This window comes from Nematostella vectensis, chromosome 8, assembly GCF_932526225.1.
Source record: "Nematostella vectensis chromosome 8, jaNemVect1.1, whole genome shotgun sequence".
Taxonomy (NCBI): Eukaryota; Metazoa; Cnidaria; class Anthozoa; order Actiniaria; family Edwardsiidae; genus Nematostella; species Nematostella vectensis.
Window position 1 is genome coordinate 12,142,340 of NC_064041.1, and position 22,438 is coordinate 12,164,777.

General features: G+C 46.9%; 40 non-coding genes across 40 annotated transcripts; 27 read left to right on the forward strand and 13 right to left on the reverse strand.

Annotated features, from left to right (window-relative positions):
* The first annotated feature begins 106 nt into the window (after positions 1 to 106).
* On the forward strand, positions 107 to 272 carry LOC125571241. The gene has a single exon (XR_007313554.1). It is a non-coding gene; the product is annotated as a U1 spliceosomal RNA (small nuclear RNA).
* A 774-nt stretch (positions 273 to 1,046) lies between these two features.
* On the reverse strand, positions 1,047 to 1,165 carry LOC125570901. Its single transcript, XR_007313210.1, has one exon. It is a non-coding gene; the product is annotated as a 5S ribosomal RNA (ribosomal RNA).
* Positions 1,166 to 1,422: 257 nt separating this feature from the next.
* Positions 1,423 to 1,615, forward strand: LOC125570648. Its single transcript, XR_007312973.1, has one exon. It is a non-coding gene; the product is annotated as a U2 spliceosomal RNA (small nuclear RNA).
* Positions 1,616 to 1,808: 193 nt separating this feature from the next.
* LOC125571243 lies at positions 1,809 to 1,974 on the forward strand. Its single transcript, XR_007313556.1, has one exon. It is a non-coding gene; the product is annotated as a U1 spliceosomal RNA (small nuclear RNA).
* A 774-nt stretch (positions 1,975 to 2,748) lies between these two features.
* Positions 2,749 to 2,867, reverse strand: LOC125570902. The gene has a single exon (XR_007313211.1). It is a non-coding gene; the product is annotated as a 5S ribosomal RNA (ribosomal RNA).
* A 257-nt stretch (positions 2,868 to 3,124) lies between these two features.
* LOC125570649 lies at positions 3,125 to 3,317 on the forward strand. The gene has a single exon (XR_007312974.1). It is a non-coding gene; the product is annotated as a U2 spliceosomal RNA (small nuclear RNA).
* A 193-nt stretch (positions 3,318 to 3,510) lies between these two features.
* LOC125571244 lies at positions 3,511 to 3,676 on the forward strand. The gene has a single exon (XR_007313557.1). It is a non-coding gene; the product is annotated as a U1 spliceosomal RNA (small nuclear RNA).
* A 774-nt stretch (positions 3,677 to 4,450) lies between these two features.
* On the reverse strand, positions 4,451 to 4,569 carry LOC125570903. The gene has a single exon (XR_007313212.1). It is a non-coding gene; the product is annotated as a 5S ribosomal RNA (ribosomal RNA).
* Positions 4,570 to 4,826: 257 nt separating this feature from the next.
* Positions 4,827 to 5,019, forward strand: LOC125570650. Its single transcript, XR_007312975.1, has one exon. It is a non-coding gene; the product is annotated as a U2 spliceosomal RNA (small nuclear RNA).
* Positions 5,020 to 5,212: 193 nt separating this feature from the next.
* LOC125571245 lies at positions 5,213 to 5,378 on the forward strand. The gene has a single exon (XR_007313558.1). It is a non-coding gene; the product is annotated as a U1 spliceosomal RNA (small nuclear RNA).
* Positions 5,379 to 6,152: 774 nt separating this feature from the next.
* Positions 6,153 to 6,271, reverse strand: LOC125570904. The gene has a single exon (XR_007313213.1). It is a non-coding gene; the product is annotated as a 5S ribosomal RNA (ribosomal RNA).
* Positions 6,272 to 6,528: 257 nt separating this feature from the next.
* Positions 6,529 to 6,721, forward strand: LOC125570651. Its single transcript, XR_007312976.1, has one exon. It is a non-coding gene; the product is annotated as a U2 spliceosomal RNA (small nuclear RNA).
* A 193-nt stretch (positions 6,722 to 6,914) lies between these two features.
* Positions 6,915 to 7,080, forward strand: LOC125571246. The gene has a single exon (XR_007313559.1). It is a non-coding gene; the product is annotated as a U1 spliceosomal RNA (small nuclear RNA).
* Positions 7,081 to 7,854: 774 nt separating this feature from the next.
* On the reverse strand, positions 7,855 to 7,973 carry LOC125570905. The gene has a single exon (XR_007313214.1). It is a non-coding gene; the product is annotated as a 5S ribosomal RNA (ribosomal RNA).
* A 257-nt stretch (positions 7,974 to 8,230) lies between these two features.
* Positions 8,231 to 8,423, forward strand: LOC125570653. The gene has a single exon (XR_007312978.1). It is a non-coding gene; the product is annotated as a U2 spliceosomal RNA (small nuclear RNA).
* A 193-nt stretch (positions 8,424 to 8,616) lies between these two features.
* Positions 8,617 to 8,782, forward strand: LOC125571247. The gene has a single exon (XR_007313560.1). It is a non-coding gene; the product is annotated as a U1 spliceosomal RNA (small nuclear RNA).
* A 774-nt stretch (positions 8,783 to 9,556) lies between these two features.
* Positions 9,557 to 9,675, reverse strand: LOC125570906. Its single transcript, XR_007313215.1, has one exon. It is a non-coding gene; the product is annotated as a 5S ribosomal RNA (ribosomal RNA).
* Positions 9,676 to 9,932: 257 nt separating this feature from the next.
* LOC125570654 lies at positions 9,933 to 10,125 on the forward strand. The gene has a single exon (XR_007312979.1). It is a non-coding gene; the product is annotated as a U2 spliceosomal RNA (small nuclear RNA).
* A 193-nt stretch (positions 10,126 to 10,318) lies between these two features.
* On the forward strand, positions 10,319 to 10,484 carry LOC125571248. The gene has a single exon (XR_007313561.1). It is a non-coding gene; the product is annotated as a U1 spliceosomal RNA (small nuclear RNA).
* Positions 10,485 to 11,259: 775 nt separating this feature from the next.
* On the reverse strand, positions 11,260 to 11,378 carry LOC125570907. The gene has a single exon (XR_007313216.1). It is a non-coding gene; the product is annotated as a 5S ribosomal RNA (ribosomal RNA).
* A 257-nt stretch (positions 11,379 to 11,635) lies between these two features.
* LOC125570655 lies at positions 11,636 to 11,828 on the forward strand. Its single transcript, XR_007312980.1, has one exon. It is a non-coding gene; the product is annotated as a U2 spliceosomal RNA (small nuclear RNA).
* A 193-nt stretch (positions 11,829 to 12,021) lies between these two features.
* LOC125571249 lies at positions 12,022 to 12,187 on the forward strand. Its single transcript, XR_007313562.1, has one exon. It is a non-coding gene; the product is annotated as a U1 spliceosomal RNA (small nuclear RNA).
* A 774-nt stretch (positions 12,188 to 12,961) lies between these two features.
* On the reverse strand, positions 12,962 to 13,080 carry LOC125570908. The gene has a single exon (XR_007313217.1). It is a non-coding gene; the product is annotated as a 5S ribosomal RNA (ribosomal RNA).
* A 257-nt stretch (positions 13,081 to 13,337) lies between these two features.
* LOC125570656 lies at positions 13,338 to 13,530 on the forward strand. Its single transcript, XR_007312981.1, has one exon. It is a non-coding gene; the product is annotated as a U2 spliceosomal RNA (small nuclear RNA).
* Positions 13,531 to 13,723: 193 nt separating this feature from the next.
* On the forward strand, positions 13,724 to 13,889 carry LOC125571250. The gene has a single exon (XR_007313563.1). It is a non-coding gene; the product is annotated as a U1 spliceosomal RNA (small nuclear RNA).
* A 774-nt stretch (positions 13,890 to 14,663) lies between these two features.
* On the reverse strand, positions 14,664 to 14,782 carry LOC125570909. The gene has a single exon (XR_007313218.1). It is a non-coding gene; the product is annotated as a 5S ribosomal RNA (ribosomal RNA).
* A 257-nt stretch (positions 14,783 to 15,039) lies between these two features.
* On the forward strand, positions 15,040 to 15,232 carry LOC125570657. Its single transcript, XR_007312982.1, has one exon. It is a non-coding gene; the product is annotated as a U2 spliceosomal RNA (small nuclear RNA).
* Positions 15,233 to 15,425: 193 nt separating this feature from the next.
* LOC125571251 lies at positions 15,426 to 15,591 on the forward strand. Its single transcript, XR_007313564.1, has one exon. It is a non-coding gene; the product is annotated as a U1 spliceosomal RNA (small nuclear RNA).
* Positions 15,592 to 16,365: 774 nt separating this feature from the next.
* On the reverse strand, positions 16,366 to 16,484 carry LOC125570911. The gene has a single exon (XR_007313220.1). It is a non-coding gene; the product is annotated as a 5S ribosomal RNA (ribosomal RNA).
* Positions 16,485 to 16,741: 257 nt separating this feature from the next.
* LOC125570658 lies at positions 16,742 to 16,934 on the forward strand. Its single transcript, XR_007312983.1, has one exon. It is a non-coding gene; the product is annotated as a U2 spliceosomal RNA (small nuclear RNA).
* A 193-nt stretch (positions 16,935 to 17,127) lies between these two features.
* On the forward strand, positions 17,128 to 17,293 carry LOC125571252. Its single transcript, XR_007313565.1, has one exon. It is a non-coding gene; the product is annotated as a U1 spliceosomal RNA (small nuclear RNA).
* A 774-nt stretch (positions 17,294 to 18,067) lies between these two features.
* LOC125570912 lies at positions 18,068 to 18,186 on the reverse strand. Its single transcript, XR_007313221.1, has one exon. It is a non-coding gene; the product is annotated as a 5S ribosomal RNA (ribosomal RNA).
* A 257-nt stretch (positions 18,187 to 18,443) lies between these two features.
* Positions 18,444 to 18,636, forward strand: LOC125570659. The gene has a single exon (XR_007312984.1). It is a non-coding gene; the product is annotated as a U2 spliceosomal RNA (small nuclear RNA).
* A 193-nt stretch (positions 18,637 to 18,829) lies between these two features.
* Positions 18,830 to 18,995, forward strand: LOC125571254. Its single transcript, XR_007313567.1, has one exon. It is a non-coding gene; the product is annotated as a U1 spliceosomal RNA (small nuclear RNA).
* A 774-nt stretch (positions 18,996 to 19,769) lies between these two features.
* On the reverse strand, positions 19,770 to 19,888 carry LOC125570913. The gene has a single exon (XR_007313222.1). It is a non-coding gene; the product is annotated as a 5S ribosomal RNA (ribosomal RNA).
* A 257-nt stretch (positions 19,889 to 20,145) lies between these two features.
* Positions 20,146 to 20,338, forward strand: LOC125570660. The gene has a single exon (XR_007312985.1). It is a non-coding gene; the product is annotated as a U2 spliceosomal RNA (small nuclear RNA).
* A 193-nt stretch (positions 20,339 to 20,531) lies between these two features.
* Positions 20,532 to 20,697, forward strand: LOC125571255. The gene has a single exon (XR_007313568.1). It is a non-coding gene; the product is annotated as a U1 spliceosomal RNA (small nuclear RNA).
* A 774-nt stretch (positions 20,698 to 21,471) lies between these two features.
* On the reverse strand, positions 21,472 to 21,590 carry LOC125570914. Its single transcript, XR_007313223.1, has one exon. It is a non-coding gene; the product is annotated as a 5S ribosomal RNA (ribosomal RNA).
* A 256-nt stretch (positions 21,591 to 21,846) lies between these two features.
* On the forward strand, positions 21,847 to 22,039 carry LOC125570661. Its single transcript, XR_007312986.1, has one exon. It is a non-coding gene; the product is annotated as a U2 spliceosomal RNA (small nuclear RNA).
* Positions 22,040 to 22,232: 193 nt separating this feature from the next.
* On the forward strand, positions 22,233 to 22,398 carry LOC125571256. The gene has a single exon (XR_007313569.1). It is a non-coding gene; the product is annotated as a U1 spliceosomal RNA (small nuclear RNA).
* Positions 22,399 to 22,438: the final 40 nt, after the last annotated feature.

A 22,438-nucleotide genomic window follows, 5' to 3' on the forward strand; every position in this document is an offset into this window, starting at 1 on the left:
GGATCGTCATTAAGACGACGGGTCATAATCACCGCGATGCACCGTTCCCACATGGAGGATGAAATCAGCCGGGGACAGTCGGTGTACAGGGACGCCAAATAAACTCATACTTACCTGACGCGGGAGGTTTACCGTGATCACCAAGGCGGTCCTCTCAGGGTGAGGCCCTCTCATTGCACTTCGATTGGGTTGACCCCTGCGATTACCCCAAATGTGGGTAACTCGAGCGTATAATTTCTGGTAGTGGGGACCTGCGTTCGCGCTAGTCCCCGAACAATACGAATCAAGTGTAATCACAACACAATCACAACGAGCGACTCGTGAAGCACGGACTTCACACCGCTTGTAATCAGTCAACTATTGTAAAATTTCTAACTTCTAATAGCGAACAACTTGCTCTCACATTACCGTCATGGTGGGCAGAGGCTTTAGTCGTGTTTGGTCTGCATTCTAGCGGTGTTTTTGCGATGAAACGAGCGAAGGTGAGCTGTGTTTTGATCAGTTGTTGCTAACCGGCGATGAAAGTTCAGTGCGACTGTTTCGTCACTAAAATAGAACAGTGGAATACGCGCGCTGCTTTGCAACCTTCGCGCTTTATTATAGTGAGTGAAAACATGATCTCGAAAAGCATTTATTTGGACAAGGTTTACGCTATGAATGGCATCTCAGCTTGTATGAGATGCTAGCTGAGTAATGTTCGTGTTCACTCGCGGTGTAAACGCGCGACCAATGCGATAATACTGCGCACTTTCTCTCATAGTATTTTACTGCATTGAGAGACATTTCCTATGCGAGTACTAACGCTCTTACAGGCTTTCACAATCCACTGATCTGATCGCTTGTAATATTATGACTCTACTTGAATCTGCTGAACGTTTGCGAACGTTTACGACCGCGATTTTGATTACAATACGGTCGCTGAGTATGCCTGAATTGTCTATAGATCGAGTTGAGAACGCATACAACTGAGGGATTTCTTTAGCTTAGACAATGACCAACCTGCACTAACTTTTTCTTTATAGTTTAGAAAAAAAATGAAAAAGAAATGCCTACAGCACGCGGTATTCCCAGGCGGTCACCCATCCAAGTACTAACCGCGCCCAATCGAGCTTAACTTCGGTGATCGGACGAGAACCGGTGTTTTCTCGATGGTATGGCCGTAGACGAAAGATCTCGGTGATATTTTAGACTTTTATAGCGGTGCGGTGAGAACGTACGCACGCACTAGCGCGGTAAAAATGTCTCATTGCACTCGCAAAGACGCTGTATCAAGCGAATACTGCTCGTACGTGATAGCACTACGTTCATGACTGATCATCACATGTGATCTTAGGAGGCAGAAGGGCCTAAAACCGAGTCCGTCACCCACATGGCGGAGGCCTAGAATGATAAACGCTCCCTGTAGTCCGAGCCAGATTCTGCATCGCTTCTCGGCCTTTTGGCTAAGATCAAGTGTAGTATCTGTTCTTATCAGCTTAATATCTGATACGCTGCTCATTGAGTAGCTCATATATTAAACTGATTTTTGGAAACTGGCTGTGGAATAAGCGGCTTGCTGCGTCCCAGCCACGGGTTGTCTCGGTATTGCACTACCTCCGAGTACGGCCCCCTTCCCTTTCGGGAAGACACATTCAAGCAACACCTCGAGCATCATTTACGTGCTGTTCATGCGAGCTATAGCGGGAGAGATCAATAAGAGACAGGATCGTCATTAAGACGACGGGTCATAATCACCGCGATGCACCGTTCCCACATGGAGGATGAAATCAGCCGGGGACAGTCGGTGTACAGGGACGCCAAATAAACTCATACTTACCTGACGCGGGAGGTTTACCGTGATCACCAAGGCGGTCCTCTCAGGGTGAGGCCCTCTCATTGCACTTCGATTGGGTTGACCCCTGCGATTACCCCAAATGTGGGTAACTCGAGCGTATAATTTCTGGTAGTGGGGACCTGCGTTCGCGCTAGTCCCCGAACAATACGAATCAAGTGTAATCACAACACAATCACAACGAGCGACTCGTGAAGCACGGACTTCACACCGCTTGTAATCAGTCAACTATTGTAAAATTTCTAACTTCTAATAGCGAACAACTTGCTCTCACATTACCGTCATGGTGGGCAGAGGCTTTAGTCGTGTTTGGTCTGCATTCTAGCGGTGTTTTTGCGATGAAACGAGCGAAGGTGAGCTGTGTTTTGATCAGTTGTTGCTAACCGGCGATGAAAGTTCAGTGCGACTGTTTCGTCACTAAAATAGAACAGTGGAATACGCGCGCTGCTTTGCAACCTTCGCGCTTTATTATAGTGAGTGAAAACATGATCTCGAAAAGCATTTATTTGGACAAGGTTTACGCTATGAATGGCATCTCAGCTTGTATGAGATGCTAGCTGAGTAATGTTCGTGTTCACTCGCGGTGTAAACGCGCGACCAATGCGATAATACTGCGCACTTTCTCTCATAGTATTTTACTGCATTGAGAGACATTTCCTATGCGAGTACTAACGCTCTTACAGGCTTTCACAATCCACTGATCTGATCGCTTGTAATATTATGACTCTACTTGAATCTGCTGAACGTTTGCGAACGTTTACGACCGCGATTTTGATTACAATACGGTCGCTGAGTATGCCTGAATTGTCTATAGATCGAGTTGAGAACGCATACAACTGAGGGATTTCTTTAGCTTAGACAATGACCAACCTGCACTAACTTTTTCTTTATAGTTTAGAAAAAAAATGAAAAAGAAATGCCTACAGCACGCGGTATTCCCAGGCGGTCACCCATCCAAGTACTAACCGCGCCCAATCGAGCTTAACTTCGGTGATCGGACGAGAACCGGTGTTTTCTCGATGGTATGGCCGTAGACGAAAGATCTCGGTGATATTTTAGACTTTTATAGCGGTGCGGTGAGAACGTACGCACGCACTAGCGCGGTAAAAATGTCTCATTGCACTCGCAAAGACGCTGTATCAAGCGAATACTGCTCGTACGTGATAGCACTACGTTCATGACTGATCATCACATGTGATCTTAGGAGGCAGAAGGGCCTAAAACCGAGTCCGTCACCCACATGGCGGAGGCCTAGAATGATAAACGCTCCCTGTAGTCCGAGCCAGATTCTGCATCGCTTCTCGGCCTTTTGGCTAAGATCAAGTGTAGTATCTGTTCTTATCAGCTTAATATCTGATACGCTGCTCATTGAGTAGCTCATATATTAAACTGATTTTTGGAAACTGGCTGTGGAATAAGCGGCTTGCTGCGTCCCAGCCACGGGTTGTCTCGGTATTGCACTACCTCCGAGTACGGCCCCCTTCCCTTTCGGGAAGACACATTCAAGCAACACCTCGAGCATCATTTACGTGCTGTTCATGCGAGCTATAGCGGGAGAGATCAATAAGAGACAGGATCGTCATTAAGACGACGGGTCATAATCACCGCGATGCACCGTTCCCACATGGAGGATGAAATCAGCCGGGGACAGTCGGTGTACAGGGACGCCAAATAAACTCATACTTACCTGACGCGGGAGGTTTACCGTGATCACCAAGGCGGTCCTCTCAGGGTGAGGCCCTCTCATTGCACTTCGATTGGGTTGACCCCTGCGATTACCCCAAATGTGGGTAACTCGAGCGTATAATTTCTGGTAGTGGGGACCTGCGTTCGCGCTAGTCCCCGAACAATACGAATCAAGTGTAATCACAACACAATCACAACGAGCGACTCGTGAAGCACGGACTTCACACCGCTTGTAATCAGTCAACTATTGTAAAATTTCTAACTTCTAATAGCGAACAACTTGCTCTCACATTACCGTCATGGTGGGCAGAGGCTTTAGTCGTGTTTGGTCTGCATTCTAGCGGTGTTTTTGCGATGAAACGAGCGAAGGTGAGCTGTGTTTTGATCAGTTGTTGCTAACCGGCGATGAAAGTTCAGTGCGACTGTTTCGTCACTAAAATAGAACAGTGGAATACGCGCGCTGCTTTGCAACCTTCGCGCTTTATTATAGTGAGTGAAAACATGATCTCGAAAAGCATTTATTTGGACAAGGTTTACGCTATGAATGGCATCTCAGCTTGTATGAGATGCTAGCTGAGTAATGTTCGTGTTCACTCGCGGTGTAAACGCGCGACCAATGCGATAATACTGCGCACTTTCTCTCATAGTATTTTACTGCATTGAGAGACATTTCCTATGCGAGTACTAACGCTCTTACAGGCTTTCACAATCCACTGATCTGATCGCTTGTAATATTATGACTCTACTTGAATCTGCTGAACGTTTGCGAACGTTTACGACCGCGATTTTGATTACAATACGGTCGCTGAGTATGCCTGAATTGTCTATAGATCGAGTTGAGAACGCATACAACTGAGGGATTTCTTTAGCTTAGACAATGACCAACCTGCACTAACTTTTTCTTTATAGTTTAGAAAAAAAATGAAAAAGAAATGCCTACAGCACGCGGTATTCCCAGGCGGTCACCCATCCAAGTACTAACCGCGCCCAATCGAGCTTAACTTCGGTGATCGGACGAGAACCGGTGTTTTCTCGATGGTATGGCCGTAGACGAAAGATCTCGGTGATATTTTAGACTTTTATAGCGGTGCGGTGAGAACGTACGCACGCACTAGCGCGGTAAAAATGTCTCATTGCACTCGCAAAGACGCTGTATCAAGCGAATACTGCTCGTACGTGATAGCACTACGTTCATGACTGATCATCACATGTGATCTTAGGAGGCAGAAGGGCCTAAAACCGAGTCCGTCACCCACATGGCGGAGGCCTAGAATGATAAACGCTCCCTGTAGTCCGAGCCAGATTCTGCATCGCTTCTCGGCCTTTTGGCTAAGATCAAGTGTAGTATCTGTTCTTATCAGCTTAATATCTGATACGCTGCTCATTGAGTAGCTCATATATTAAACTGATTTTTGGAAACTGGCTGTGGAATAAGCGGCTTGCTGCGTCCCAGCCACGGGTTGTCTCGGTATTGCACTACCTCCGAGTACGGCCCCCTTCCCTTTCGGGAAGACACATTCAAGCAACACCTCGAGCATCATTTACGTGCTGTTCATGCGAGCTATAGCGGGAGAGATCAATAAGAGACAGGATCGTCATTAAGACGACGGGTCATAATCACCGCGATGCACCGTTCCCACATGGAGGATGAAATCAGCCGGGGACAGTCGGTGTACAGGGACGCCAAATAAACTCATACTTACCTGACGCGGGAGGTTTACCGTGATCACCAAGGCGGTCCTCTCAGGGTGAGGCCCTCTCATTGCACTTCGATTGGGTTGACCCCTGCGATTACCCCAAATGTGGGTAACTCGAGCGTATAATTTCTGGTAGTGGGGACCTGCGTTCGCGCTAGTCCCCGAACAATACGAATCAAGTGTAATCACAACACAATCACAACGAGCGACTCGTGAAGCACGGACTTCACACCGCTTGTAATCAGTCAACTATTGTAAAATTTCTAACTTCTAATAGCGAACAACTTGCTCTCACATTACCGTCATGGTGGGCAGAGGCTTTAGTCGTGTTTGGTCTGCATTCTAGCGGTGTTTTTGCGATGAAACGAGCGAAGGTGAGCTGTGTTTTGATCAGTTGTTGCTAACCGGCGATGAAAGTTCAGTGCGACTGTTTCGTCACTAAAATAGAACAGTGGAATACGCGCGCTGCTTTGCAACCTTCGCGCTTTATTATAGTGAGTGAAAACATGATCTCGAAAAGCATTTATTTGGACAAGGTTTACGCTATGAATGGCATCTCAGCTTGTATGAGATGCTAGCTGAGTAATGTTCGTGTTCACTCGCGGTGTAAACGCGCGACCAATGCGATAATACTGCGCACTTTCTCTCATAGTATTTTACTGCATTGAGAGACATTTCCTATGCGAGTACTAACGCTCTTACAGGCTTTCACAATCCACTGATCTGATCGCTTGTAATATTATGACTCTACTTGAATCTGCTGAACGTTTGCGAACGTTTACGACCGCGATTTTGATTACAATACGGTCGCTGAGTATGCCTGAATTGTCTATAGATCGAGTTGAGAACGCATACAACTGAGGGATTTCTTTAGCTTAGACAATGACCAACCTGCACTAACTTTTTCTTTATAGTTTAGAAAAAAAATGAAAAAGAAATGCCTACAGCACGCGGTATTCCCAGGCGGTCACCCATCCAAGTACTAACCGCGCCCAATCGAGCTTAACTTCGGTGATCGGACGAGAACCGGTGTTTTCTCGATGGTATGGCCGTAGACGAAAGATCTCGGTGATATTTTAGACTTTTATAGCGGTGCGGTGAGAACGTACGCACGCACTAGCGCGGTAAAAATGTCTCATTGCACTCGCAAAGACGCTGTATCAAGCGAATACTGCTCGTACGTGATAGCACTACGTTCATGACTGATCATCACATGTGATCTTAGGAGGCAGAAGGGCCTAAAACCGAGTCCGTCACCCACATGGCGGAGGCCTAGAATGATAAACGCTCCCTGTAGTCCGAGCCAGATTCTGCATCGCTTCTCGGCCTTTTGGCTAAGATCAAGTGTAGTATCTGTTCTTATCAGCTTAATATCTGATACGCTGCTCATTGAGTAGCTCATATATTAAACTGATTTTTGGAAACTGGCTGTGGAATAAGCGGCTTGCTGCGTCCCAGCCACGGGTTGTCTCGGTATTGCACTACCTCCGAGTACGGCCCCCTTCCCTTTCGGGAAGACACATTCAAGCAACACCTCGAGCATCATTTACGTGCTGTTCATGCGAGCTATAGCGGGAGAGATCAATAAGAGACAGGATCGTCATTAAGACGACGGGTCATAATCACCGCGATGCACCGTTCCCACATGGAGGATGAAATCAGCCGGGGACAGTCGGTGTACAGGGACGCCAAATAAACTCATACTTACCTGACGCGGGAGGTTTACCGTGATCACCAAGGCGGTCCTCTCAGGGTGAGGCCCTCTCATTGCACTTCGATTGGGTTGACCCCTGCGATTACCCCAAATGTGGGTAACTCGAGCGTATAATTTCTGGTAGTGGGGACCTGCGTTCGCGCTAGTCCCCGAACAATACGAATCAAGTGTAATCACAACACAATCACAACGAGCGACTCGTGAAGCACGGACTTCACACCGCTTGTAATCAGTCAACTATTGTAAAATTTCTAACTTCTAATAGCGAACAACTTGCTCTCACATTACCGTCATGGTGGGCAGAGGCTTTAGTCGTGTTTGGTCTGCATTCTAGCGGTGTTTTTGCGATGAAACGAGCGAAGGTGAGCTGTGTTTTGATCAGTTGTTGCTAACCGGCGATGAAAGTTCAGTGCGACTGTTTCGTCACTAAAATAGAACAGTGGAATACGCGCGCTGCTTTGCAACCTTCGCGCTTTATTATAGTGAGTGAAAACATGATCTCGAAAAGCATTTATTTGGACAAGGTTTACGCTATGAATGGCATCTCAGCTTGTATGAGATGCTAGCTGAGTAATGTTCGTGTTCACTCGCGGTGTAAACGCGCGACCAATGCGATAATACTGCGCACTTTCTCTCATAGTATTTTACTGCATTGAGAGACATTTCCTATGCGAGTACTAACGCTCTTACAGGCTTTCACAATCCACTGATCTGATCGCTTGTAATATTATGACTCTACTTGAATCTGCTGAACGTTTGCGAACGTTTACGACCGCGATTTTGATTACAATACGGTCGCTGAGTATGCCTGAATTGTCTATAGATCGAGTTGAGAACGCATACAACTGAGGGATTTCTTTAGCTTAGACAATGACCAACCTGCACTAACTTTTTCTTTATAGTTTAGAAAAAAAATGAAAAAGAAATGCCTACAGCACGCGGTATTCCCAGGCGGTCACCCATCCAAGTACTAACCGCGCCCAATCGAGCTTAACTTCGGTGATCGGACGAGAACCGGTGTTTTCTCGATGGTATGGCCGTAGACGAAAGATCTCGGTGATATTTTAGACTTTTATAGCGGTGCGGTGAGAACGTACGCACGCACTAGCGCGGTAAAAATGTCTCATTGCACTCGCAAAGACGCTGTATCAAGCGAATACTGCTCGTACGTGATAGCACTACGTTCATGACTGATCATCACATGTGATCTTAGGAGGCAGAAGGGCCTAAAACCGAGTCCGTCACCCACATGGCGGAGGCCTAGAATGATAAACGCTCCCTGTAGTCCGAGCCAGATTCTGCATCGCTTCTCGGCCTTTTGGCTAAGATCAAGTGTAGTATCTGTTCTTATCAGCTTAATATCTGATACGCTGCTCATTGAGTAGCTCATATATTAAACTGATTTTTGGAAACTGGCTGTGGAATAAGCGGCTTGCTGCGTCCCAGCCACGGGTTGTCTCGGTATTGCACTACCTCCGAGTACGGCCCCCTTCCCTTTCGGGAAGACACATTCAAGCAACACCTCGAGCATCATTTACGTGCTGTTCATGCGAGCTATAGCGGGAGAGATCAATAAGAGACAGGATCGTCATTAAGACGACGGGTCATAATCACCGCGATGCACCGTTCCCACATGGAGGATGAAATCAGCCGGGGACAGTCGGTGTACAGGGACGCCAAATAAACTCATACTTACCTGACGCGGGAGGTTTACCGTGATCACCAAGGCGGTCCTCTCAGGGTGAGGCCCTCTCATTGCACTTCGATTGGGTTGACCCCTGCGATTACCCCAAATGTGGGTAACTCGAGCGTATAATTTCTGGTAGTGGGGACCTGCGTTCGCGCTAGTCCCCGAACAATACGAATCAAGTGTAATCACAACACAATCACAACGAGCGACTCGTGAAGCACGGACTTCACACCGCTTGTAATCAGTCAACTATTGTAAAATTTCTAACTTCTAATAGCGAACAACTTGCTCTCACATTACCGTCATGGTGGGCAGAGGCTTTAGTCGTGTTTGGTCTGCATTCTAGCGGTGTTTTTGCGATGAAACGAGCGAAGGTGAGCTGTGTTTTGATCAGTTGTTGCTAACCGGCGATGAAAGTTCAGTGCGACTGTTTCGTCACTAAAATAGAACAGTGGAATACGCGCGCTGCTTTGCAACCTTCGCGCTTTATTATAGTGAGTGAAAACATGATCTCGAAAAGCATTTATTTGGACAAGGTTTACGCTATGAATGGCATCTCAGCTTGTATGAGATGCTAGCTGAGTAATGTTCGTGTTCACTCGCGGTGTAAACGCGCGACCAATGCGATAATACTGCGCACTTTCTCTCATAGTATTTTACTGCATTGAGAGACATTTCCTATGCGAGTACTAACGCTCTTACAGGCTTTCACAATCCACTGATCTGATCGCTTGTAATATTATGACTCTACTTGAATCTGCTGAACGTTTGCGAACGTTTACGACCGCGATTTTGATTACAATACGGTCGCTGAGTATGCCTGAATTGTCTATAGATCGAGTTGAGAACGCATACAACTGAGGGATTTCTTTAGCTTAGACAATGACCAACCTGCACTAACTTTTTCTTTATAGTTTAGAAAAAAAATGAAAAAGAAATGCCTACAGCACGCGGTATTCCCAGGCGGTCACCCATCCAAGTACTAACCGCGCCCAATCGAGCTTAACTTCGGTGATCGGACGAGAACCGGTGTTTTCTCGATGGTATGGCCGTAGACGAAAGATCTCGGTGATATTTTAGACTTTTATAGCGGTGCGGTGAGAACGTACGCACGCACTAGCGCGGTAAAAATGTCTCATTGCACTCGCAAAGACGCTGTATCAAGCGAATACTGCTCGTACGTGATAGCACTACGTTCATGACTGATCATCACATGTGATCTTAGGAGGCAGAAGGGCCTAAAACCGAGTCCGTCACCCACATGGCGGAGGCCTAGAATGATAAACGCTCCCTGTAGTCCGAGCCAGATTCTGCATCGCTTCTCGGCCTTTTGGCTAAGATCAAGTGTAGTATCTGTTCTTATCAGCTTAATATCTGATACGCTGCTCATTGAGTAGCTCATATATTAAACTGATTTTTGGAAACTGGCTGTGGAATAAGCGGCTTGCTGCGTCCCAGCCACGGGTTGTCTCGGTATTGCACTACCTCCGAGTACGGCCCCCTTCCCTTTCGGGAAGACACATTCAAGCAACACCTCGAGCATCATTTACGTGCTGTTCATGCGAGCTATAGCGGGAGAGATCAATAAGAGACAGGATCGTCATTAAGACGACGGGTCATAATCACCGCGATGCACCGTTCCCACATGGAGGATGAAATCAGCCGGGGACAGTCGGTGTACAGGGACGCCAAATAAACTCATACTTACCTGACGCGGGAGGTTTACCGTGATCACCAAGGCGGTCCTCTCAGGGTGAGGCCCTCTCATTGCACTTCGATTGGGTTGACCCCTGCGATTACCCCAAATGTGGGTAACTCGAGCGTATAATTTCTGGTAGTGGGGACCTGCGTTCGCGCTAGTCCCCGAACAATACGAATCAAGTGTAATCACAACACAATCACAACGAGCGACTCGTGAAGCACGGACTTCACACCGCTTGTAATCAGTCAACTATTGTAAAATTTCTAACTTCTAATAGCGAACAACTTGCTCTCACATTACCGTCATGGTGGGCAGAGGCTTTAGTCGTGTTTGGTCTGCATTCTAGCGGTGTTTTTGCGATGAGAACGAGCGAAGGTGAGCTGTGTTTTGATCAGTTGTTGCTAACCGGCGATGAAAGTTCAGTGCGACTGTTTCGTCACTAAAATAGAACAGTGGAATACGCGCGCTGCTTTGCAACCTTCGCGCTTTATTATAGTGAGTGAAAACATGATCTCGAAAAGCATTTATTTGGACAAGGTTTACGCTATGAATGGCATCTCAGCTTGTATGAGATGCTAGCTGAGTAATGTTCGTGTTCACTCGCGGTGTAAACGCGCGACCAATGCGATAATACTGCGCACTTTCTCTCATAGTATTTTACTGCATTGAGAGACATTTCCTATGCGAGTACTAACGCTCTTACAGGCTTTCACAATCCACTGATCTGATCGCTTGTAATATTATGACTCTACTTGAATCTGCTGAACGTTTGCGAACGTTTACGACCGCGATTTTGATTACAATACGGTCGCTGAGTATGCCTGAATTGTCTATAGATCGAGTTGAGAACGCATACAACTGAGGGATTTCTTTAGCTTAGACAATGACCAACCTGCACTAACTTTTTCTTTATAGTTTAGAAAAAAAATGAAAAAGAAATGCCTACAGCACGCGGTATTCCCAGGCGGTCACCCATCCAAGTACTAACCGCGCCCAATCGAGCTTAACTTCGGTGATCGGACGAGAACCGGTGTTTTCTCGATGGTATGGCCGTAGACGAAAGATCTCGGTGATATTTTAGACTTTTATAGCGGTGCGGTGAGAACGTACGCACGCACTAGCGCGGTAAAAATGTCTCATTGCACTCGCAAAGACGCTGTATCAAGCGAATACTGCTCGTACGTGATAGCACTACGTTCATGACTGATCATCACATGTGATCTTAGGAGGCAGAAGGGCCTAAAACCGAGTCCGTCACCCACATGGCGGAGGCCTAGAATGATAAACGCTCCCTGTAGTCCGAGCCAGATTCTGCATCGCTTCTCGGCCTTTTGGCTAAGATCAAGTGTAGTATCTGTTCTTATCAGCTTAATATCTGATACGCTGCTCATTGAGTAGCTCATATATTAAACTGATTTTTGGAAACTGGCTGTGGAATAAGCGGCTTGCTGCGTCCCAGCCACGGGTTGTCTCGGTATTGCACTACCTCCGAGTACGGCCCCCTTCCCTTTCGGGAAGACACATTCAAGCAACACCTCGAGCATCATTTACGTGCTGTTCATGCGAGCTATAGCGGGAGAGATCAATAAGAGACAGGATCGTCATTAAGACGACGGGTCATAATCACCGCGATGCACCGTTCCCACATGGAGGATGAAATCAGCCGGGGACAGTCGGTGTACAGGGACGCCAAATAAACTCATACTTACCTGACGCGGGAGGTTTACCGTGATCACCAAGGCGGTCCTCTCAGGGTGAGGCCCTCTCATTGCACTTCGATTGGGTTGACCCCTGCGATTACCCCAAATGTGGGTAACTCGAGCGTATAATTTCTGGTAGTGGGGACCTGCGTTCGCGCTAGTCCCCGAACAATACGAATCAAGTGTAATCACAACACAATCACAACGAGCGACTCGTGAAGCACGGACTTCACACCGCTTGTAATCAGTCAACTATTGTAAAATTTCTAACTTCTAATAGCGAACAACTTGCTCTCACATTACCGTCATGGTGGGCAGAGGCTTTAGTCGTGTTTGGTCTGCATTCTAGCGGTGTTTTTGCGATGAAACGAGCGAAGGTGAGCTGTGTTTTGATCAGTTGTTGCTAACCGGCGATGAAAGTTCAGTGCGACTGTTTCGTCACTAAAATAGAACAGTGGAATACGCGCGCTGCTTTGCAACCTTCGCGCTTTATTATAGTGAGTGAAAACATGATCTCGAAAAGCATTTATTTGGACAAGGTTTACGCTATGAATGGCATCTCAGCTTGTATGAGATGCTAGCTGAGTAATGTTCGTGTTCACTCGCGGTGTAAACGCGCGACCAATGCGATAATACTGCGCACTTTCTCTCATAGTATTTTACTGCATTGAGAGACATTTCCTATGCGAGTACTAACGCTCTTACAGGCTTTCACAATCCACTGATCTGATCGCTTGTAATATTATGACTCTACTTGAATCTGCTGAACGTTTGCGAACGTTTACGACCGCGATTTTGATTACAATACGGTCGCTGAGTATGCCTGAATTGTCTATAGATCGAGTTGAGAACGCATACAACTGAGGGATTTCTTTAGCTTAGACAATGACCAACCTGCACTAACTTTTTCTTTATAGTTTAGAAAAAAAATGAAAAAGAAATGCCTACAGCACGCGGTATTCCCAGGCGGTCACCCATCCAAGTACTAACCGCGCCCAATCGAGCTTAACTTCGGTGATCGGACGAGAACCGGTGTTTTCTCGATGGTATGGCCGTAGACGAAAGATCTCGGTGATATTTTAGACTTTTATAGCGGTGCGGTGAGAACGTACGCACGCACTAGCGCGGTAAAAATGTCTCATTGCACTCGCAAAGACGCTGTATCAAGCGAATACTGCTCGTACGTGATAGCACTACGTTCATGACTGATCATCACATGTGATCTTAGGAGGCAGAAGGGCCTAAAACCGAGTCCGTCACCCACATGGCGGAGGCCTAGAATGATAAACGCTCCCTGTAGTCCGAGCCAGATTCTGCATCGCTTCTCGGCCTTTTGGCTAAGATCAAGTGTAGTATCTGTTCTTATCAGCTTAATATCTGATACGCTGCTCATTGAGTAGCTCATATATTAAACTGATTTTTGGAAACTGGCTGTGGAATAAGCGGCTTGCTGCGTCCCAGCCACGGGTTGTCTCGGTATTGCACTACCTCCGAGTACGGCCCCCTTCCCTTTCGGGAAGACACATTCAAGCAACACCTCGAGCATCATTTACGTGCTGTTCATGCGAGCTATAGCGGGAGAGATCAATAAGAGACAGGATCGTCATTAAGACGACGGGTCATAATCACCGCGATGCACCGTTCCCACATGGAGGATGAAATCAGCCGGGGACAGTCGGTGTACAGGGACGCCAAATAAACTCATACTTACCTGACGCGGGAGGTTTACCGTGATCACCAAGGCGGTCCTCTCAGGGTGAGGCCCTCTCATTGCACTTCGATTGGGTTGACCCCTGCGATTACCCCAAATGTGGGTAACTCGAGCGTATAATTTCTGGTAGTGGGGACCTGCGTTCGCGCTAGTCCCCGAACAATACGAATCAAGTGTAATCACAACACAATCACAACGAGCGACTCGTGAAGCACGGACTTCACACCGCTTGTAATCAGTCAACTATTGTAAAATTTCTAACTTCTAATAGCGAACAACTTGCTCTCACATTACCGTCATGGTGGGCAGAGGCTTTAGTCGTGTTTGGTCTGCATTCTAGCGGTGTTTTTGCGATGAAACGAGCGAAGGTGAGCTGTGTTTTGATCAGTTGTTGCTAACCGGCGATGAAAGTTCAGTGCGACTGTTTCGTCACTAAAATAGAACAGTGGAATACGCGCGCTGCTTTGCAACCTTCGCGCTTTATTATAGTGAGTGAAAACATGATCTCGAAAAGCATTTATTTGGACAAGGTTTACGCTATGAATGGCATCTCAGCTTGTATGAGATGCTAGCTGAGTAATGTTCGTGTTCACTCGCGGTGTAAACGCGCGACCAATGCGATAATACTGCGCACTTTCTCTCATAGTATTTTACTGCATTGAGAGACATTTCCTATGCGAGTACTAACGCTCTTACAGGCTTTCACAATCCACTGATCTGATCGCTTGTAATATTATGACTCTACTTGAATCTGCTGAACGTTTGCGAACGTTTACGACCGCGATTTTGATTACAATACGGTCGCTGAGTATGCCTGAATTGTCTATAGATCGAGTTGAGAACGCATACAACTGAGGGATTTCTTTAGCTTAGACAATGACCAACCTGCACTAACTTTTTCTTTATAGTTTAGAAAAAAAATGAAAAAGAAATGCCTACAGCACGCGGTATTCCCAGGCGGTCACCCATCCAAGTACTAACCGCGCCCAATCGAGCTTAACTTCGGTGATCGGACGAGAACCGGTGTTTTCTCGATGGTATGGCCGTAGACGAAAGATCTCGGTGATATTTTAGACTTTTATAGCGGTGCGGTGAGAACGTACGCACGCACTAGCGCGGTAAAAATGTCTCATTGCACTCGCAAAGACGCTGTATCAAGCGAATACTGCTCGTACGTGATAGCACTACGTTCATGACTGATCATCACATGTGATCTTAGGAGGCAGAAGGGCCTAAAACCGAGTCCGTCACCCACATGGCGGAGGCCTAGAATGATAAACGCTCCCTGTAGTCCGAGCCAGATTCTGCATCGCTTCTCGGCCTTTTGGCTAAGATCAAGTGTAGTATCTGTTCTTATCAGCTTAATATCTGATACGCTGCTCATTGAGTAGCTCATATATTAAACTGATTTTTGGAAACTGGCTGTGGAATAAGCGGCTTGCTGCGTCCCAGCCACGGGTTGTCTCGGTATTGCACTACCTCCGAGTACGGCCCCCTTCCCTTTCGGGAAGACACATTCAAGCAACACCTCGAGCATCATTTACGTGCTGTTCATGCGAGCTATAGCGGGAGAGATCAATAAGAGACAGGATCGTCATTAAGACGACGGGTCATAATCACCGCGATGCACCGTTCCCACATGGAGGATGAAATCAGCCGGGGACAGTCGGTGTACAGGGACGCCAAATAAACTCATACTTACCTGACGCGGGAGGTTTACCGTGATCACCAAGGCGGTCCTCTCAGGGTGAGGCCCTCTCATTGCACTTCGATTGGGTTGACCCCTGCGATTACCCCAAATGTGGGTAACTCGAGCGTATAATTTCTGGTAGTGGGGACCTGCGTTCGCGCTAGTCCCCGAACAATACGAATCAAGTGTAATCACAACACAATCACAACGAGCGACTCGTGAAGCACGGACTTCACACCGCTTGTAATCAGTCAACTATTGTAAAATTTCTAACTTCTAATAGCGAACAACTTGCTCTCACATTACCGTCATGGTGGGCAGAGGCTTTAGTCGTGTTTGGTCTGCATTCTAGCGGTGTTTTTGCGATGAAACGAGCGAAGGTGAGCTGTGTTTTGATCAGTTGTTGCTAACCGGCGATGAAAGTTCAGTGCGACTGTTTCGTCACTAAAATAGAACAGTGGAATACGCGCGCTGCTTTGCAACCTTCGCGCTTTATTATAGTGAGTGAAAACATGATCTCGAAAAGCATTTATTTGGACAAGGTTTACGCTATGAATGGCATCTCAGCTTGTATGAGATGCTAGCTGAGTAATGTTCGTGTTCACTCGCGGTGTAAACGCGCGACCAATGCGATAATACTGCGCACTTTCTCTCATAGTATTTTACTGCATTGAGAGACATTTCCTATGCGAGTACTAACGCTCTTACAGGCTTTCACAATCCACTGATCTGATCGCTTGTAATATTATGACTCTACTTGAATCTGCTGAACGTTTGCGAACGTTTACGACCGCGATTTTGATTACAATACGGTCGCTGAGTATGCCTGAATTGTCTATAGATCGAGTTGAGAACGCATACAACTGAGGGATTTCTTTAGCTTAGACAATGACCAACCTGCACTAACTTTTTCTTTATAGTTTAGAAAAAAAATGAAAAAGAAATGCCTACAGCACGCGGTATTCCCAGGCGGTCACCCATCCAAGTACTAACCGCGCCCAATCGAGCTTAACTTCGGTGATCGGACGAGAACCGGTGTTTTCTCGATGGTATGGCCGTAGACGAAAGATCTCGGTGATATTTTAGACTTTTATAGCGGTGCGGTGAGAACGTACGCACGCACTAGCGCGGTAAAAATGTCTCATTGCACTCGCAAAGACGCTGTATCAAGCGAATACTGCTCGTACGTGATAGCACTACGTTCATGACTGATCATCACATGTGATCTTAGGAGGCAGAAGGGCCTAAAACCGAGTCCGTCACCCACATGGCGGAGGCCTAGAATGATAAACGCTCCCTGTAGTCCGAGCCAGATTCTGCATCGCTTCTCGGCCTTTTGGCTAAGATCAAGTGTAGTATCTGTTCTTATCAGCTTAATATCTGATACGCTGCTCATTGAGTAGCTCATATATTAAACTGATTTTTGGAAACTGGCTGTGGAATAAGCGGCTTGCTGCGTCCCAGCCACGGGTTGTCTCGGTATTGCACTACCTCCGAGTACGGCCCCCTTCCCTTTCGGGAAGACACATTCAAGCAACACCTCGAGCATCATTTACGTGCTGTTCATGCGAGCTATAGCGGGAGAGATCAATAAGAGACAGGATCGTCATTAAGACGACGGGTCATAATCACCGCGATGCACCGTTCCCACATGGAGGATGAAATCAGCCGGGGACAGTCGGTGTACAGGGACGCCAAATAAACTCATACTTACCTGACGCGGGAGGTTTACCGTGATCACCAAGGCGGTCCTCTCAGGGTGAGGCCCTCTCATTGCACTTCGATTGGGTTGACCCCTGCGATTACCCCAAATGTGGGTAACTCGAGCGTATAATTTCTGGTAGTGGGGACCTGCGTTCGCGCTAGTCCCCGAACAATACGAATCAAGTGTAATCACAACACAATCACAACGAGCGACTCGTGAAGCACGGACTTCACACCGCTTGTAATCAGTCAACTATTGTAAAATTTCTAACTTCTAATAGCGAACAACTTGCTCTCACATTACCGTCATGGTGGGCAGAGGCTTTAGTCGTGTTTGGTCTGCATTCTAGCGGTGTTTTTGCGATGAAACGAGCGAAGGTGAGCTGTGTTTTGATCAGTTGTTGCTAACCGGCGATGAAAGTTCAGTGCGACTGTTTCGTCACTAAAATAGAACAGTGGAATACGCGCGCTGCTTTGCAACCTTCGCGCTTTATTATAGTGAGTGAAAACATGATCTCGAAAAGCATTTATTTGGACAAGGTTTACGCTATGAATGGCATCTCAGCTTGTATGAGATGCTAGCTGAGTAATGTTCGTGTTCACTCGCGGTGTAAACGCGCGACCAATGCGATAATACTGCGCACTTTCTCTCATAGTATTTTACTGCATTGAGAGACATTTCCTATGCGAGTACTAACGCTCTTACAGGCTTTCACAATCCACTGATCTGATCGCTTGTAATATTATGACTCTACTTGAATCTGCTGAACGTTTGCGAACGTTTACGACCGCGATTTTGATTACAATACGGTCGCTGAGTATGCCTGAATTGTCTATAGATCGAGTTGAGAACGCATACAACTGAGGGATTTCTTTAGCTTAGACAATGACCAACCTGCACTAACTTTTTCTTTATAGTTTAGAAAAAAAATGAAAAAGAAATGCCTACAGCACGCGGTATTCCCAGGCGGTCACCCATCCAAGTACTAACCGCGCCCAATCGAGCTTAACTTCGGTGATCGGACGAGAACCGGTGTTTTCTCGATGGTATGGCCGTAGACGAAAGATCTCGGTGATATTTTAGACTTTTATAGCGGTGCGGTGAGAACGTACGCACGCACTAGCGCGGTAAAAATGTCTCATTGCACTCGCAAAGACGCTGTATCAAGCGAATACTGCTCGTACGTGATAGCACTACGTTCATGACTGATCATCACATGTGATCTTAGGAGGCAGAAGGGCCTAAAACCGAGTCCGTCACCCACATGGCGGAGGCCTAGAATGATAAACGCTCCCTGTAGTCCGAGCCAGATTCTGCATCGCTTCTCGGCCTTTTGGCTAAGATCAAGTGTAGTATCTGTTCTTATCAGCTTAATATCTGATACGCTGCTCATTGAGTAGCTCATATATTAAACTGATTTTTGGAAACTGGCTGTGGAATAAGCGGCTTGCTGCGTCCCAGCCACGGGTTGTCTCGGTATTGCACTACCTCCGAGTACGGCCCCCTTCCCTTTCGGGAAGACACATTCAAGCAACACCTCGAGCATCATTTACGTGCTGTTCATGCGAGCTATAGCGGGAGAGATCAATAAGAGACAGGATCGTCATTAAGACGACGGGTCATAATCACCGCGATGCACCGTTCCCACATGGAGGATGAAATCAGCCGGGGACAGTCGGTGTACAGGGACGCCAAATAAACTCATACTTACCTGACGCGGGAGGTTTACCGTGATCACCAAGGCGGTCCTCTCAGGGTGAGGCCCTCTCATTGCACTTCGATTGGGTTGACCCCTGCGATTACCCCAAATGTGGGTAACTCGAGCGTATAATTTCTGGTAGTGGGGACCTGCGTTCGCGCTAGTCCCCGAACAATACGAATCAAGTGTAATCACAACACAATCACAACGAGCGACTCGTGAAGCACGGACTTCACACCGCTTGTAATCAGTCAACTATTGTAAAATTTCTAACTTCTAATAGCGAACAACTTGCTCTCACATTACCGTCATGGTGGGCAGAGGCTTTAGTCGTGTTTGGTCTGCATTCTAGCGGTGTTTTTGCGATGAAACGAGCGAAGGTGAGCTGTGTTTTGATCAGTTGTTGCTAACCGGCGATGAAAGTTCAGTGCGACTGTTTCGTCACTAAAATAGAACAGTGGAATACGCGCGCTGCTTTGCAACCTTCGCGCTTTATTATAGTGAGTGAAAACATGATCTCGAAAAGCATTTATTTGGACAAGGTTTACGCTATGAATGGCATCTCAGCTTGTATGAGATGCTAGCTGAGTAATGTTCGTGTTCACTCGCGGTGTAAACGCGCGACCAATGCGATAATACTGCGCACTTTCTCTCATAGTATTTTACTGCATTGAGAGACATTTCCTATGCGAGTACTAACGCTCTTACAGGCTTTCACAATCCACTGATCTGATCGCTTGTAATATTATGACTCTACTTGAATCTGCTGAACGTTTGCGAACGTTTACGACCGCGATTTTGATTACAATACGGTCGCTGAGTATGCCTGAATTGTCTATAGATCGAGTTGAGAACGCATACAACTGAGGGATTTCTTTAGCTTAGACAATGACCAACCTGCACTAACTTTTTCTTTATAGTTTAGAAAAAAAATGAAAAAGAAATGCCTACAGCACGCGGTATTCCCAGGCGGTCACCCATCCAAGTACTAACCGCGCCCAATCGAGCTTAACTTCGGTGATCGGACGAGAACCGGTGTTTTCTCGATGGTATGGCCGTAGACGAAAGATCTCGGTGATATTTTAGACTTTTATAGCGGTGCGGTGAGAACGTACGCACGCACTAGCGCGGTAAAAATGTCTCATTGCACTCGCAAAGACGCTGTATCAAGCGAATACTGCTCGTACGTGATAGCACTACGTTCATGACTGATCATCACATGTGATCTTAGGAGGCAGAAGGGCCTAAAACCGAGTCCGTCACCCACATGGCGGAGGCCTAGAATGATAAACGCTCCCTGTAGTCCGAGCCAGATTCTGCATCGCTTCTCGGCCTTTTGGCTAAGATCAAGTGTAGTATCTGTTCTTATCAGCTTAATATCTGATACGCTGCTCATTGAGTAGCTCATATATTAAACTGATTTTTGGAAACTGGCTGTGGAATAAGCGGCTTGCTGCGTCCCAGCCACGGGTTGTCTCGGTATTGCACTACCTCCGAGTACGGCCCCCTTCCCTTTCGGGAAGACACATTCAAGCAACACCTCGAGCATCATTTACGTGCTGTTCATGCGAGCTATAGCGGGAGAGATCAATAAGAGACAGGATCGTCATTAAGACGACGGGTCATAATCACCGCGATGCACCGTTCCCACATGGAGGATGAAATCAGCCGGGGACAGTCGGTGTACAGGGACGCCAAATAAACTCATACTTACCTGACGCGGGAGGTTTACCGTGATCACCAAGGCGGTCCTCTCAGGGTGAGGCCCTCTCATTGCACTTCGATTGGGTTGACCCCTGCGATTACCCCAAATGTGGGTAACTCGAGCGTATAATTTCTGGTAGTGGGGACCTGCGTTCGCGCTAGTCCCCGAACAATACGAATCAAGTGTAATCACAACACAATCACAACGAGCGACTCGTGAAGCACGGACTTCACACCGCTTGTAATCAGTCAACTATTGTAAAATTTCTAACTTCTAATAGCGAACAACTTGCTCTCACATTACCGTCATGGTGGGCAGAGGCTTTAGTCGTGTTTGGTCTGCATTCTAGCGGTGTTTTTGCGATGAAACGAGCGAAGGTGAGCTGTGTTTTGATCAGTTGTTGCTAACCGGCGATGAAAGTTCAGTGCGACTGTTTCGTCACTAAAATAGAACAGTGGAATACGCGCGCTGCTTTGCAACCTTCGCGCTTTATTATAGTGAGTGAAAACATGATCTCGAAAAGCATTTATTTGGACAAGGTTTACGCTATGAATGGCATCTCAGCTTGTATGAGATGCTAGCTGAGTAATGTTCGTGTTCACTCGCGGTGTAAACGCGCGACCAATGCGATAATACTGCGCACTTTCTCTCATAGTATTTTACTGCATTGAGAGACATTTCCTATGCGAGTACTAACGCTCTTACAGGCTTTCACAATCCACTGATCTGATCGCTTGTAATATTATGACTCTACTTGAATCTGCTGAACGTTTGCGAACGTTTACGACCGCGATTTTGATTACAATACGGTCGCTGAGTATGCCTGAATTGTCTATAGATCGAGTTGAGAACGCATACAACTGAGGGATTTCTTTAGCTTAGACAATGACCAACCTGCACTAACTTTTTCTTTATAGTTTAGAAAAAAAATGAAAAAGAAATGCCTACAGCACGCGGTATTCCCAGGCGGTCACCCATCCAAGTACTAACCGCGCCCAATCGAGCTTAACTTCGGTGATCGGACGAGAACCGGTGTTTTCTCGATGGTATGGCCGTAGACGAAAGATCTCGGTGATATTTTAGACTTTTATAGCGGTGCGGTGAGAACGTACGCACGCACTAGCGCGGTAAAAATGTCTCATTGCACTCGCAAAGACGCTGTATCAGCGAATACTGCTCGTACGTGATAGCACTACGTTCATGACTGATCATCACATGTGATCTTAGGAGGCAGAAGGGCCTAAAACCGAGTCCGTCACCCACATGGCGGAGGCCTAGAATGATAAACGCTCCCTGTAGTCCGAGCCAGATTCTGCATCGCTTCTCGGCCTTTTGGCTAAGATCAAGTGTAGTATCTGTTCTTATCAGCTTAATATCTGATACGCTGCTCATTGAGTAGCTCATATATTAAACTGATTTTTGGAAACTGGCTGTGGAATAAGCGGCTTGCTGCGTCCCAGCCACGGGTTGTCTCGGTATTGCACTACCTCCGAGTACGGCCCCCTTCCCTTTCGGGAAGACACATTCAAGCAACACCTCGAGCATCATTTACGTGCTGTTCATGCGAGCTATAGCGGGAGAGATCAATAAGAGACAGGATCGTCATTAAGACGACGGGTCATAATCACCGCGATGCACCGTTCCCACATGGAGGATGAAATCAGCCGGGGACAGTCGGTGTACAGGGACGCCAAATAAACTCATACTTACCTGACGCGGGAGGTTTACCGTGATCACCAAGGCGGTCCTCTCAGGGTGAGGCCCTCTCATTGCACTTCGATTGGGTTGACCCCTGCGATTACCCCAAATGTGGGTAACTCGAGCGTATAATTTCTGGTAGTGGGGACCTGCGTTCGCGCTAGTCCCCGAACAATACGAATCAAGTGTAATCACAACACAATCACAACG